The sequence below is a fragment of the Cajanus cajan genome, chromosome 3 (assembly GCF_000230855.2).
Source record: "Cajanus cajan strain Asha chromosome 3, NIPB_CcT2T_4, whole genome shotgun sequence".
Taxonomy (NCBI): Eukaryota; Viridiplantae; Streptophyta; class Magnoliopsida; order Fabales; family Fabaceae; genus Cajanus; species Cajanus cajan.
Window position 1 is genome coordinate 19,130,680 of NC_138519.1, and position 12,618 is coordinate 19,143,297.

The window sequence follows — 12,618 nt, forward strand, 5'->3', positions numbered from 1 at the left end:
TTTTCTTACGATTAATCATGATGCCAAAAGAGAGGCTTAGAAGCAAAAGACTATTCGATCTGGATCCTTCTGGGTATTAATTTATATTAGAACAACATCATGATTTTGATAGATTAGTTTATAAGCTAATTGGTAAAGGCATGATTACTATATCATGCATTTAATCTTATTGGTATGTGTATGCAGCCAAAATATTAAAATAGAAAGAAAAAAGAAAAAGGCAAGGTAGAAAGAATGGGAGAGTTTTTGTTGCCTAGCTTTATTTTTTATTTTTATAAAAAGATGTCAAATACATAAATACTTTATCAAAGAGAATCTGAATTATTTGCCACGTTTTAGGAAAACTAGTTTGGCTTCTAATAGTTACATTAGTCCAAACTTTTACTGTATTTAAATGTTATTTGAAATAAACATGATATATATATGCTTTATAGTGCAAACTTGAAACATATTCCTAGACTAGCTAGTAGGTATAATGCGTTTGAGAAGAAAAAAAATCGTCTTAAATAAGAAGACTTAAAACGTACGCAAAATTAAACAATAATATTATATATGTAGTACACATGTTATGCAGAAAATATGGTTTTACATTTCTTTTATCATTGGATGGTTACTGTTACTAGTTACTACAGTACTAATCAATTATTTGATTAAATTAGTGTTGTTCTTAGAATATGTGAATTCTTACATATAAACTAAATAGAAAACATGTGATGTGATGACAATACAAATTAGTTTTATATATCCTGTTAACTAACTACAAACTTTATGTTAGATTTTTAAATAATAAATAAATTAATAATAATATCTAATTGGTTGAAAAGGTAAAACTTTATATTTTATAACACTATGACATGCTGATAATCATCATATACTCATACATCATATAGAAATTTTTTCAAGTATAATACGACTAAACATTTTGATAGAATCATGCTTGCGCAATAAATACTCTCATTTTTTTTTTTAAATATAGGTAATCACTATTTTAAAGGTACCTGGCTATTTTATCAAAAACTCCATTTGTATTGTATCTATTCATTATTATTTTTTTCTTTTGAATTGTTACATATTACCTAACACAAACACAAACAACAAGTTGGCATATTTGACAAATTACATAAATGAGAATAGATTTATTTTAAAAAATATATATAAATAGAATCAATAATTTATGTGTTTTGTAAAAAAATGACAAAAGATTTTTCAGGTTGTAAAAAATATAAAAGAGATCATGAATAAAGTAGGTGAATATTTTTTTCAACATTCCAATTTTTTTTTAAATTGTTCTTCCTATTTAAAAGTTTAAAATAATTTTAATTATTATCTTAGTTACGTAAGAAAAACATTTCAACAATACCGATAAATAATACACTTACTTATTGAAGACATGATTAGGTGTACTTCTTTAAATTCTTTATGCATTGTTAAAGTTCTTACAATCGAAAAACTAAGTCTTTCTTTGTTTAATCATACATTCCAATATTTTACTGTTTTCAATTAGACAAACTTAGAGAACAATTGTTTGTTATTGTGACAACAAAGAGATATAGCCACAATATTTAATTAACCCTAGGCACCTCCCATCATGGGTCTTGTACTATCTGTATCGCCATGTCGAGCTCGAGCTCGGCATCACAGCGTGGAATGACCTCGGAACACGCATTCGGAGATCTCGGTCTAGACGAGATCCGCAATCCAACCAGATCATGCCTGATCTCAGGAGATCTCGGTCCATACGAGATCTGCTATCTAATTAGATCATAACTGATCTCAGGCCCAAGGCCCAACGCAACCCTAATTCACACTAAGGTACGTGCATTACTTATACGAGACATATACTCATACAAACCCTAACTTTAGCATTGAAGTCTCTTTTGTAGGTACCACCCCCATCTTGGAGCATCAACGTACCAGTGAAGGAAACTCACCAATCTTACTCGGTGGATCATCTCTACAGCAGATCTCCGGTAAGAACATTTGGCGCCCACCGTGGGGCCGATCGAGACAGCTCTTATCGGCCACGCTTATGGTATTCACTAGAAGCCATAGTAGACGCGCAACAGACGATGCAGATCACACAACTACCATGGATAACGAAGCCACATTGAGAAGACTGATCGACCAGGTCGAACAAATGCGGCAACAACACGACGCTGATCTGCGCAACATGCGTGCCAAGCACGGAACCGACCTAGCGGCAATGCGGACCGCTAGTGAAGCTGACCTAGCGGCGTTGCGCGCCGAGAACGAGCGTATTTGCGCTCAACTCCCTCGACGTCCCTCTGATCAACCCCGTCAGCCGAGTCACCTGCACGAGGAGGAAGGCAATTCAGTCTCTCAGCCACCAGCCACGACTAGGGTTCCAACTCCCAGACCTGCTTCACATCGGTCTCATGTACCGACGCACAGGTCGGCGCAAGATGTCAGCAACGTCCCTGCCCACGACACGGGACATCAGGCGACCTTCCACCGTCATCCTTTCGTGGATGGCATCATGGAGACACCTCTCCCTTTCGGGTGGAAGCCTTTCCACATCGACCGTTACGATGGCACGACCGACCCGGATGAGCACATCGACATGTACACCACACAAGTAAACCTCTATACTAATGAGGATGCTATACTGTGCAGGGTTTTCCAACCTCACTGAAGGGGGCCGCGCTCAACTGGTACACTCAACTTCCCGCTGAGTCAATCGACAGCTTCAGCACTCTGGTCAGGCAATTCACGGCGCAGTATGCAACGAGCTGGCCTCACCACATCACTTTAGCCGCCCTGGCCAGTCTCAGACAGAACGATGACGAGCCACTCCGGGCGTTCATGGAGCGATTTGCCGCCACCTCGGTCAAGATCAGAAATCTGAATCCCGAGGTCACCCTGCATGCCATGCTCATGGCCCTCAAGCCCAGACCCTTTGTCAACAGCTTGTGTCGTGAGGCTCCTCGCGACATGGACGAGCTCCGCGCCCGTGCTGCGGGCTACATCCAGATGGAAGAACATTCCGCATTCCGTGACCAAGTTCGTGGAAAAGGACCAATGAAGCCGGAACAGGGTCACAAGGACAAGGTCAAAGTCAACAATGACAGTCAATTCAAGAAGTCGGCTAGGGCAAACAGAGGGGGGAGATATGACTTCTATACTCCCCTGAACACACCCCGAGTACATATCCTGGAGGAGGCCAGTAACAGCAACTTGCTCACCCTGCCACCGCCAGGTCACACCCCCAAAAGTTTCGACAAATCCAAACACTGTCGGTACCACAGGAATCACGGTCACACCATTGAAGAGTGTCGCACACTCCGAGACCGTATTGTAGAACTCATCTAGGCAGGCCACCTCGGCCAATATGTCCAGCGACAGCAAGGTCACCGAGGAGGTTATGGTGGACGAGGACGAGGTAGAGGTCGTGGTTCAGGAGCTCGCACGGACCAACCCTCTGGCTCTCAGCAAAATGCCGACGGAGCAGTGCAAGCCGAGGTGAGCCAAGAAACAGGATCAGCTACCCTACGGGGAGTAATCAACATAATTGCAGGTGGTTTCGTAGGAGGAGGTGCCACCAGCTCGGCCCAGAAGAGACACCTGGGCAATATCAACAGTGTCCATTCCGCTACCTTGGCTTCGCACCAAAGCTCTCCGCTGATCACCTTCACCGACAGCGACTATGCTGGCGTCAGCCCCAACCAGGATGACCCCATGGTCATAACCGTGGAGGTAGCCAATTGGGAGGTTCTCAAGACGCTGATAGACCAAAGGAGCTCAGCAGATGTCCTGTATTGGCCGACTTTCCTCAGGTTAGACATCCCCCACTCTCTCATCCAACCTCACACAAAGCCCCTAGTCGGTTTTGCAGGAGAGCGAGTGCACACTCGGGGATACGTGGACCTGCTGACCACCTTTGGAACCTCTCTGGACACAAGGAGAATCATGGTTCGATACCTCCTTGTGGAAGCCAACACCTCCTATAACATCATCATTGGAAGGCCGACGTTGAATCAGCTTGGAGCGGTGGTGTCCACCCCACACCTCACCATGAAGTTCCCAAGTAATGACGGTAAAATCATCTCCGTCAAAGCGAACCAGAAGACAGCCCGGCAGTGCTACACCGAGAGTCTGAAGATCTCCTCGTCTGGCGAGCAAAGCAAGAAGGATCCCCCCCACTGTGGCTCACGTCACCCACGTGGAAATCACTGATCATGATCCGACATCCGACTCCCATGACGAGAGACCAAGCCCTATTGACGAGCTTGACGACCTCCATATCGGGAAACTTCCCGAGCAGTTCACAAAAATCAGCAGGCAGTTGAACCCGGATTTGCGGGCAGCAGCTCGAAGCTGAGATTCTCCAGAATGCCGACCTCTTCGCCTGGTCCAGCACCGACATGCCAGGTATAGACGCTGACTTCATATGTCACAGGTTAGCGATACACAACGAGGCAAGGCTAGTGGCCCAGAGGAAGAGGAAGGTCGGCGGTGAAAGGCGGGAGGCCATCATCGCCGAGACACAGAAGTTATTGAACGCTGGCTTCATCCGTGAGGTCAGATACACCACATGGCTGGCAAATGTGGTCCTGGTGAAGAAGAGCTCGGGGAAGTGGCGCATGTGCGTCGACTACACCGACTTGAATAAAGCATGCCCCAAGGACTCATACCTCTTGCCGAGCATCGACAGGCTGGTCGATGGAGCGTCCAGGCACGCCCTCCTCAGTTTCCTCGACGCCTACTCCGGGTACAACCAGATAATGATGTACCCACCCGACGAGGTGCATACGTCCTTCATCACCGACCATGCCAACTATTGCTACCGGGTGATGCCCTTCGGTCTCAAAAACGCAAGGGCAACTTACCAGTGGCTGATGGATAAGGTTTTCCACCAGCAGATCGGGCGAAACATGGAAGTCTACGTCAACGACATGGTGGTCAAGACCACCTCGGCAACAGACCATGTTACCGACCTCGCCGAGGTGTTCGCCCAGATCCGGAGACACAACATGCGTCTCAACCCAGAGAAGTGTGTCTTCGGCGTCCAGGAGGAAAGTTCATCGGCTTCATGATCACTAGCAGAGGAATCGAGGCTAACCCCGAGAAATGTAAAGCCATCATCTAGATGCAAAGTCCGTAAACGGTGAAAGAGGTCCAACGCCTAGCCGGACGGTTAGTTTCACTGTCCCGCTTCATCCCCAGACTCGCAGAGAAGGCAGGGCCGATCTTCACTCTGCTACGGAAGCCAAAAGACTTTCACTGGACGGATCAGTGCGAAGAAGTTTTTCAAAGCTTCAAAACTTTCCTCACGACTCTGCCAATCCTGCAGAGGCCGGATCACAAAACTGACCTCCTCCTCTACTTGGCCGTAGCAGAAAGCGCCATCAGCGCAGTTATAGTGCAAGAGCACCAAAAAATGCAGACGCCGATCTACTTCATCAGCCGAGTTCTCCAAGACGCGGAAAAGCGGTACCAAATGATCGAGAAGCTAGCATTGGCACTTGTCACTGCAGCTTGGCGCCTCCGACCCTACTTTCAGAGTCACCAGGTGATAGTCAAAACCGACTACCCCATCAAGAAAATTATGCGAAAGCCCAAGCTCGCCGGACGGATGATTGTGTGGTTAGTAGAATTGTCTGAGTTCGACATCCAGTACGAAAGTCGCGAACCCCTGAAAGCTCAATGCCTGGCCGACTTCGTAGCCGAGCTTACGCCTACTACTGCCGAGGAACCTCAGGTATGGACTTTACATGTTGACGGGTTCTCCAACTCTAAGGGTGGTGGTGCAGGTATCATATTAGAAGGGCCAAACCAAGTCACTTTGGAGCAATCCCTCAAGTTTAGCTTCAAGGTGACCAACAACCAGGCGGAGTATGAGGCACTCCTCATAGGACTAAGGCTAGCCCGCGACCTTAGAGCTCGAAGAGTGAGTTGCAACAATGACTCGAAGCTCATGGTGGAGCAACTTAGTGGGACGTACCAGGCAAATGACACTCTTCTACAACGGTACTTCCACGTCGCGTCCCACCAGATCTCGTCCTTTGACGAGTTCACCATACAGCATGTGCCTCGAGAACAAAACACCCGAGCTGACCTCTTATCAAAGCTCGCCAGCACCAAAAGGCCTGGACAGCACCGAACTATCATCTAGGAGACCTTGCACTCACCCAGCTTGGACGGCAAAGTCGTCAACGTCAATAACAACGAAGACCAGGGGTGGATGACAGGCATCTGAAATTACTTGAAAGAAGGAATCTTGCCCGAAGACAAGGATGAAGCTCGGAAAATGAGGATGAGATCAGCGAAGTTCATCATTATCGGGGATGAGCTATTCAAACGTGGTGTTTCCACTCCATTGCTCAAATGATTGACTACGCCTCAGGCAGCCTACGTCATCGAGGAAATTCACCGGGGTATATGTGGCATGTATTCCGGAGCACGCTCAATGGCGACCAGAGTACTCCAAGCTGGGTACTACTGGCCCACTCTGAAGTCAGATTGTCAGGACTACATACAAAAATGCAAAGAGTGCCAGCAGTTCGGAAACACACACTAGCAACCGCCCGAAGCACTCCACCATATGATGTCGGCGTGGCCTTTCTCCCAGTGGGGGATGGATATCCTCGGGCCATTCCCCCCTGCGAAAGGTCAACTCAAGTTCTTCTTAGTGGTGATCGATTACTTTACCAAGTGGATTGAGGCATGCCCACTCACCAAAATCACCACTGAGAATGTACAAAGGTTCACTTGGAGGAATATCATTTGCAGATTCAGAATCCCTCACACCCTCATTACTAACAACGGCCGACAATTCATCGCACAGGGATTCGAGGACTTCCTCCGCGAGCTCGGTATCAAGCATCTTCCGACCTCGGTGGAACACTCCCAAACCAATGGCCAAGCCGAAGCAGCCAACAAGGTCATCCTCCGAGAACTTAAGAAGCAGCTAGGGAATACCAAAAGACAGTGGCCCGACGAACTTCCCAGCGTCCTCTGGGCGTATCATTGTACCCCCCAGTCAACCACGCAAGAGACGCCTTACAAACTGACCTACGGAGCTGACGCAATGATCCTAGCGGAAGTTGGAGAAACGTCCCACCGACGCCAATTTTCAACAGCGAGCAGAACGCTCGAGAGTTGGCAGCTGACCTCGACTTGGTTGACGAGCTTATAGACGAAGCTCAAATCCACGAAGAAGCCTGCAAGCTCCGAGCTTCCCGAAGATACAACACCCGAGTGCGACCTCGCTCTTTCCGAGTTGGTGACTTGGTGTGGCAATTGCTAGGTGAAGCACGGAAAGACACATCAAATGGGAAGCTTACACCCACTTGGGGTGGCCCGTTCCGAGTTACAGAAGACTTGGAAAATGGAGCGTACCGACTAGAAGAACTCAGTAGAAAACCTATACCCCGAACTTGGAATGCTACGTATCTCAAGTTTTATTTCAGCTGAATTTTGTATGAATGAGTTGTGCACTCTTTTCCGCCTCAGTCTTTTATCCCAAAAAATAGAAAAATGGGTTTTGGCTGAGAGGGTTTTTAACGAGGCACACTGACATAATCAATAAAATGACTCATTCTGTTCAACTCATATTCTTTTCGCACTATTTTACGTTTTATGCTAAATAAAGGTCGAGTTCGAACCTTCACAACGAGTTACTTAACGAAAATATAAGGTCGAATTCGAACCTTCGTACAATTCATTCTACTTATTCGAGGTCGAGTTCGAACCTTGATGAAATTCATTTGACTTTAATTTTGAGGTCGAGTACGAACCTTAATACACTTATCCGAGGTCGAGTTCGAACCTTGATAAAATTCATTTGACTCTAATCCGAGGTCGAGTACGAACCTTAATACGCTTATCCGAGGTCAAGTTCGAACTCGGATAAAATTCATCTTAGTCTAATGTAAGGTCGAATATGAACCTTAATTATACCCTTACCCGAGGTCGAGTTCGAACTTGGGCAAGATCCATTTCACTCTAAAACAGAGGTCAAGTTCGAACCTCGTACAATTTATCCTAAGCCAAAAGTTGAGTTCGAACCTCAGGACAAAACATTCACATCAGGCCAAGTTCGAGCCCCGCAAAAGCGCAAAACACACAAGTCCAAAAGCAAAAAAGTCATCGAAATCTTGAAAAAACAACATATATATAACAACAAATTCACGAGTTCAACACATGACTTCAAGAAAAAGAAAAAACAAAGCAAAAAAAATTACACACTTAGCCTACGCAGAGGCATTGTCGCTGGAGCTGTCTTCGACGTCATCCTCCTTTATCAGCTTCCCGAAGCGGACAACCTTCTCCACGTGCATGGCCGAGAAGTCAAACCCTGGCACAAGGAGTCGGGCCTGGCGAGTAGCCGTGCGGAAACCCCTCTTATGCTCAAAGATGACAGCTCGCTCAGTCTCCTCGAGTTTCCTCTCCAGCCCCGCCTTGGCCTCCTCCAGCTTCGCCAACTCCACTCTCAAAGAGGCGACTTCCTCCTCTTTGCCACCAAGGACGACCTCGTCGCAGAGGCGTTTCTCAGCCGCTGCCACCAGCTCACTCTTCAGGGAGGTTACTTCATCCTCCAAGGGGCGAACCCAACCACAGGAAGACGTCACCTCATCTTCAAGGAAGCGCACCCGACTTCGGGACGAGGCGGCAAGACCCTGCAGCTCGCCCACCTAGGAAGCGTAGTTCTCGTTGGAGCGCAAGGCAATCTCCAGTGACTTCTGCACCCTCGCAAGATCCCCCCTCGCGGCTCGCAGCTCGGCACCCTACAATTTTGCTTCACCGAGGGAAGCACTAAGGACCTTGTTCTCCTCCTTCAGGACCTTGTTTTCGTCCCTCAGGGGTTGAACTCAGCCCCTCAATTTAACCAGATCCTCCTGCTGCTTGGACCACATATGCTTCCAATGGTCCATAATGGTCGTAGCCCTCTGTAGAAGGACCTGAGCAGCATCAAAGCTCTCCACGAGCCCGGCCTCCTCGATCATCTCTTGATCCTCCAAGCTCAGCGAGCCCTTGGGGAAGAACCTCTCGGCGTCACCCCCGCACTCCACAGCGAATTCATGTCGGCGGAGGCACTCATGTGGTCCAGGCGCACATCAGAACGGTCTTTCCCAAAGCGGTGAACAATATATCAGCTCTGGGAGGCCCCTTGTGACAGACCTGACGACGGTGTAGAGGTTGCAGGCGTCACCGTAGGGACCTTGAAACTTGGCCCCTTGCCCCGAACCTCAGCAGCAGCGGAAGCGGCAGTCGACGTCCCCTGCTCAACAATAGGGGCACCTACCTCGGGCACCGCCGAGCTCGAAGCCGCCGGGGTCTCAACAACATCCCCCACCTACAAAAGAACAGCATATGAGAGGACAAAAGAACAACATAAAAAGTACCAGAAAAACGAAAAACGAGGTACTAACTGCGGCGGCCTGGGCGACTTGCTTAGCAACATGAGCCCCCACCTCAGCAACTATCCCTGCCTGCACAAAGCGATAATACCTCAACAAACCAAGCAAAATCAACATAGAATAAAAGTTAAAGCGAACAACACACTTACCTCGGCAGAGGGAACAACCTGCTCAGCAGTCCCCGCAACAGTCACTTGGGGAACCTCCCCAAACGGAGGGCTCCCAGTGAGGTCGATTGCGTCGGCATCCGCAGCCTTAGAAGTCACCTCCTCCGTGCCGCGAGGGGCAGAGGTTCCCCCGACCTCTTTCTCGCCCCTCTTTCTTTTTCGGTTGATCTTCAAGGGGGAGATCTCCTCCTCTTGAGGCTCCGGGACCTCTATCTCGGCAACATTGTAGTGGTGCTTCAACTCGCGCCACTTATTTTTGCCCATTATGCCTGCAAACACAGCAAATAAAAACATCAGCAAAGAAAGTTTCGCAAACCCTAACAGTTTAAAGAAGACGAGATACTCACTCTTCAGGCCCCTCTCCTTGTATGCTGAGTTCGCAAGCGACAGAACGAGCTTGCAATCCAGCGGACGAGGGAGCGTTGCGAGGTTCTCAACGGCGGCCGCCTCCGAAGCCGTCAGTTTCAATTGGCCCACCCCATGAAACCTAGACAGTTTGGGGCACCAATAGAAAGAGAATTTTGGCAACCCGCCGAAGTAAAACGCCCCATCTTCCAGCGGGTCGACATCCACAAGAGCAACCCAGAAAAACTCTTGTTTAAAGTTTTTATACGACTGGGAGAAGAGAGTGAATAAACCTCCATCCCTGCTCCCACTCAAAGACAATATGCCGTAAGTTGGAACGCCTATCTTCAACTGGTAAAAATGAAGAAAGACGGGAAGAGACACGTCTATCCCTAGAGTTGAACACAAAACCTGGAAAGCCCTCAAAAAACCCTAACTGTTGGGGTGCAACTGGCAAGGAGCTGAGTTGATAAAATTCAAAAAGTCACACTCGAATTGTGTGAAGAGAAGGCAGACACCTAAATCCCTAAAGAAACATTGGAAGACATAGAAATGGGGAGGGTCCGTAGACTTCCCCATGTACACGCCCTCTCCAGCCCGACAAGGCTCGAGCCGGATCATTTGGGAGAAGGAAGGGTCACAGATTCTATGCGATTTCCAAATCGCATTGACCTCAAGGAAAGATCGGAACACACTCTGGGCTTCACCCATCTCACGCCGAACCCAATCGTACCCAAGAATGCTTGGAATGAGGTCCTTAGGTGGGTTCTCCACCTTCTTTTTCTCGGCGGCGACCGTTCCGGAAGCCACCGCCTTGCCCCGCGCCTTGCCCTTGCCCTTGGAAGGCGCAGAGGACCCAGCACCACCCTCTCCAGCCATCAAGAAAACAAAAAGACTCGAAGAAGGAGAAGATTGGAGAAGGAAGAGAGAACGGAGAAATAGAAGTACTTGGTACCCCTTCAATAAAAGAAAGAGCAATAGAGAAGGAGCGGAACCCAGTTGTCGGGAACGGCGACGGAAATAAAGAAGGCAAACGGAAATGAGAGAAGCAGCGTGCACAAGAAGTTGAAAGAGCAAAAAATGTGTAAAGTGAAGAGGGAAAAGGCGCAAGGGAGAGAAAAGGGTTTTTTCCAAATTCAAAACGGTCACGACACGTGTCAGCCAAGGGGCACGTCTGACGACACATTAATTGAAAACCATTATGACAAATGCAAACCATCATTACATAACCGTCACTCCCATTAACATGCCACTTGCACGTTTTCGGGAAATGACCAGTCATGACACATGGCATCTCAACAAGCAGGCGTACGTGAAAGGTCACTACTCCCTAACGAGCTTGGTCTTAAACTCCTCGACCCACGGTCTTCGGAGCTCGGGGGGCTAGTGTACTATCCGTACCGCCATGCCGAGCTCGAGCTCGGCATCATGTAGACCCCTAAAATTGTCCGGGTCGGAAATAAGACTCGAAGACTCTCGAAGACCGAAGGAAAGTCAGCCGAAAGGACTCCTGGAAGACCCTGGAAGACCCTAGGATGATTCTTCATAGGTTTAGAAGTCTTAGAGTAGCTTAAAATAAGGATGTGGGAGGATTGGAGCTCAATACGGCCTCCTAGAAGTTCAGTACGGCCGTACTGAAAAATTTGAACTACAATACGGCCGTACTGAAACCAATACGGCCGTACTGAAGTTTTTGAACTTCAGTACGGCCGTACTGAATTCAATACGGCCGTACTGTAGTTCAAAACTTCAGTACGGGCCGTATTGATGTCAGAGGCCGTACTGCGCCTCACTCCTATATATAGGACGTCATTTGGACGTCATTCCACACATTTGGACACTTTTTCCATACTTTTGGACCCTCTGGCTGAGTATTCTGGGGTTTTTGAGCAGTGTTCTGCCCTAGAAGTCTCTCCGAGAGCCGATCCGACAAAGTTCTTGAGTTCTGAGCATTTAACTTGAGGATTCGAACTAGTCGAAGGGAAATCTTTTTGATTTCCATAGTAAAAATTAATCTTTAGGGAAGGAGCGAGCAAGCGTGTAGGGGGAAGGAGCGCCAAAAAGCCTCCTAACGTCTGTTTGAATATATAAAAGCACGCTTCAAAGGTTTCTTTTTCAAATCCTTCCTTTTATTGCTTTCTGATTTTTGCATTGCATTTTTCATCATGTAGATATCTCGTTTATAGTCGTTTCTAATAAATAGGGGTAATTTAGTAATTTTACACTGTTATTTATGAAATAATCCGTCATAGGGAACCCGAAAGGGGCGTTGTGGGGTGCTAACACCTTCCCCGCACGTAACCGACTCCCTTACCCAACTCTGGTTGTAATGGCCAAGGTTGATTTGCGAAAATCAATTGCCTTATCCCTTTTTCCAATGTTTTGAGTAAAACATTGGTGGCGACTCCAAGAACCCTTCTTTTTGCGAAAACCACTAATCCATGGAGGGTCCCGCTTGGGATTAACATGGATTGGTGAATCATTTAATAAAATTTTTAGTTCGATGAGGTCTCAGTTTGAGAATAAGTCGTTCTAACAATCCATCATTTTTCAAAACTTAAAAAGAGTCCAACCATCGTCGCGAATGCCAAGGTCCGTTTCGGCGGGTGGCGACAGATGGCGACTCAGCTGGGGAAGCCTCGAGAGTCAGTCCCATTTAGTGATGGATTATTTCTAAAATAATAGTTTAAAATTACTTCATTACCCCTCGCTTGTATGATAATATG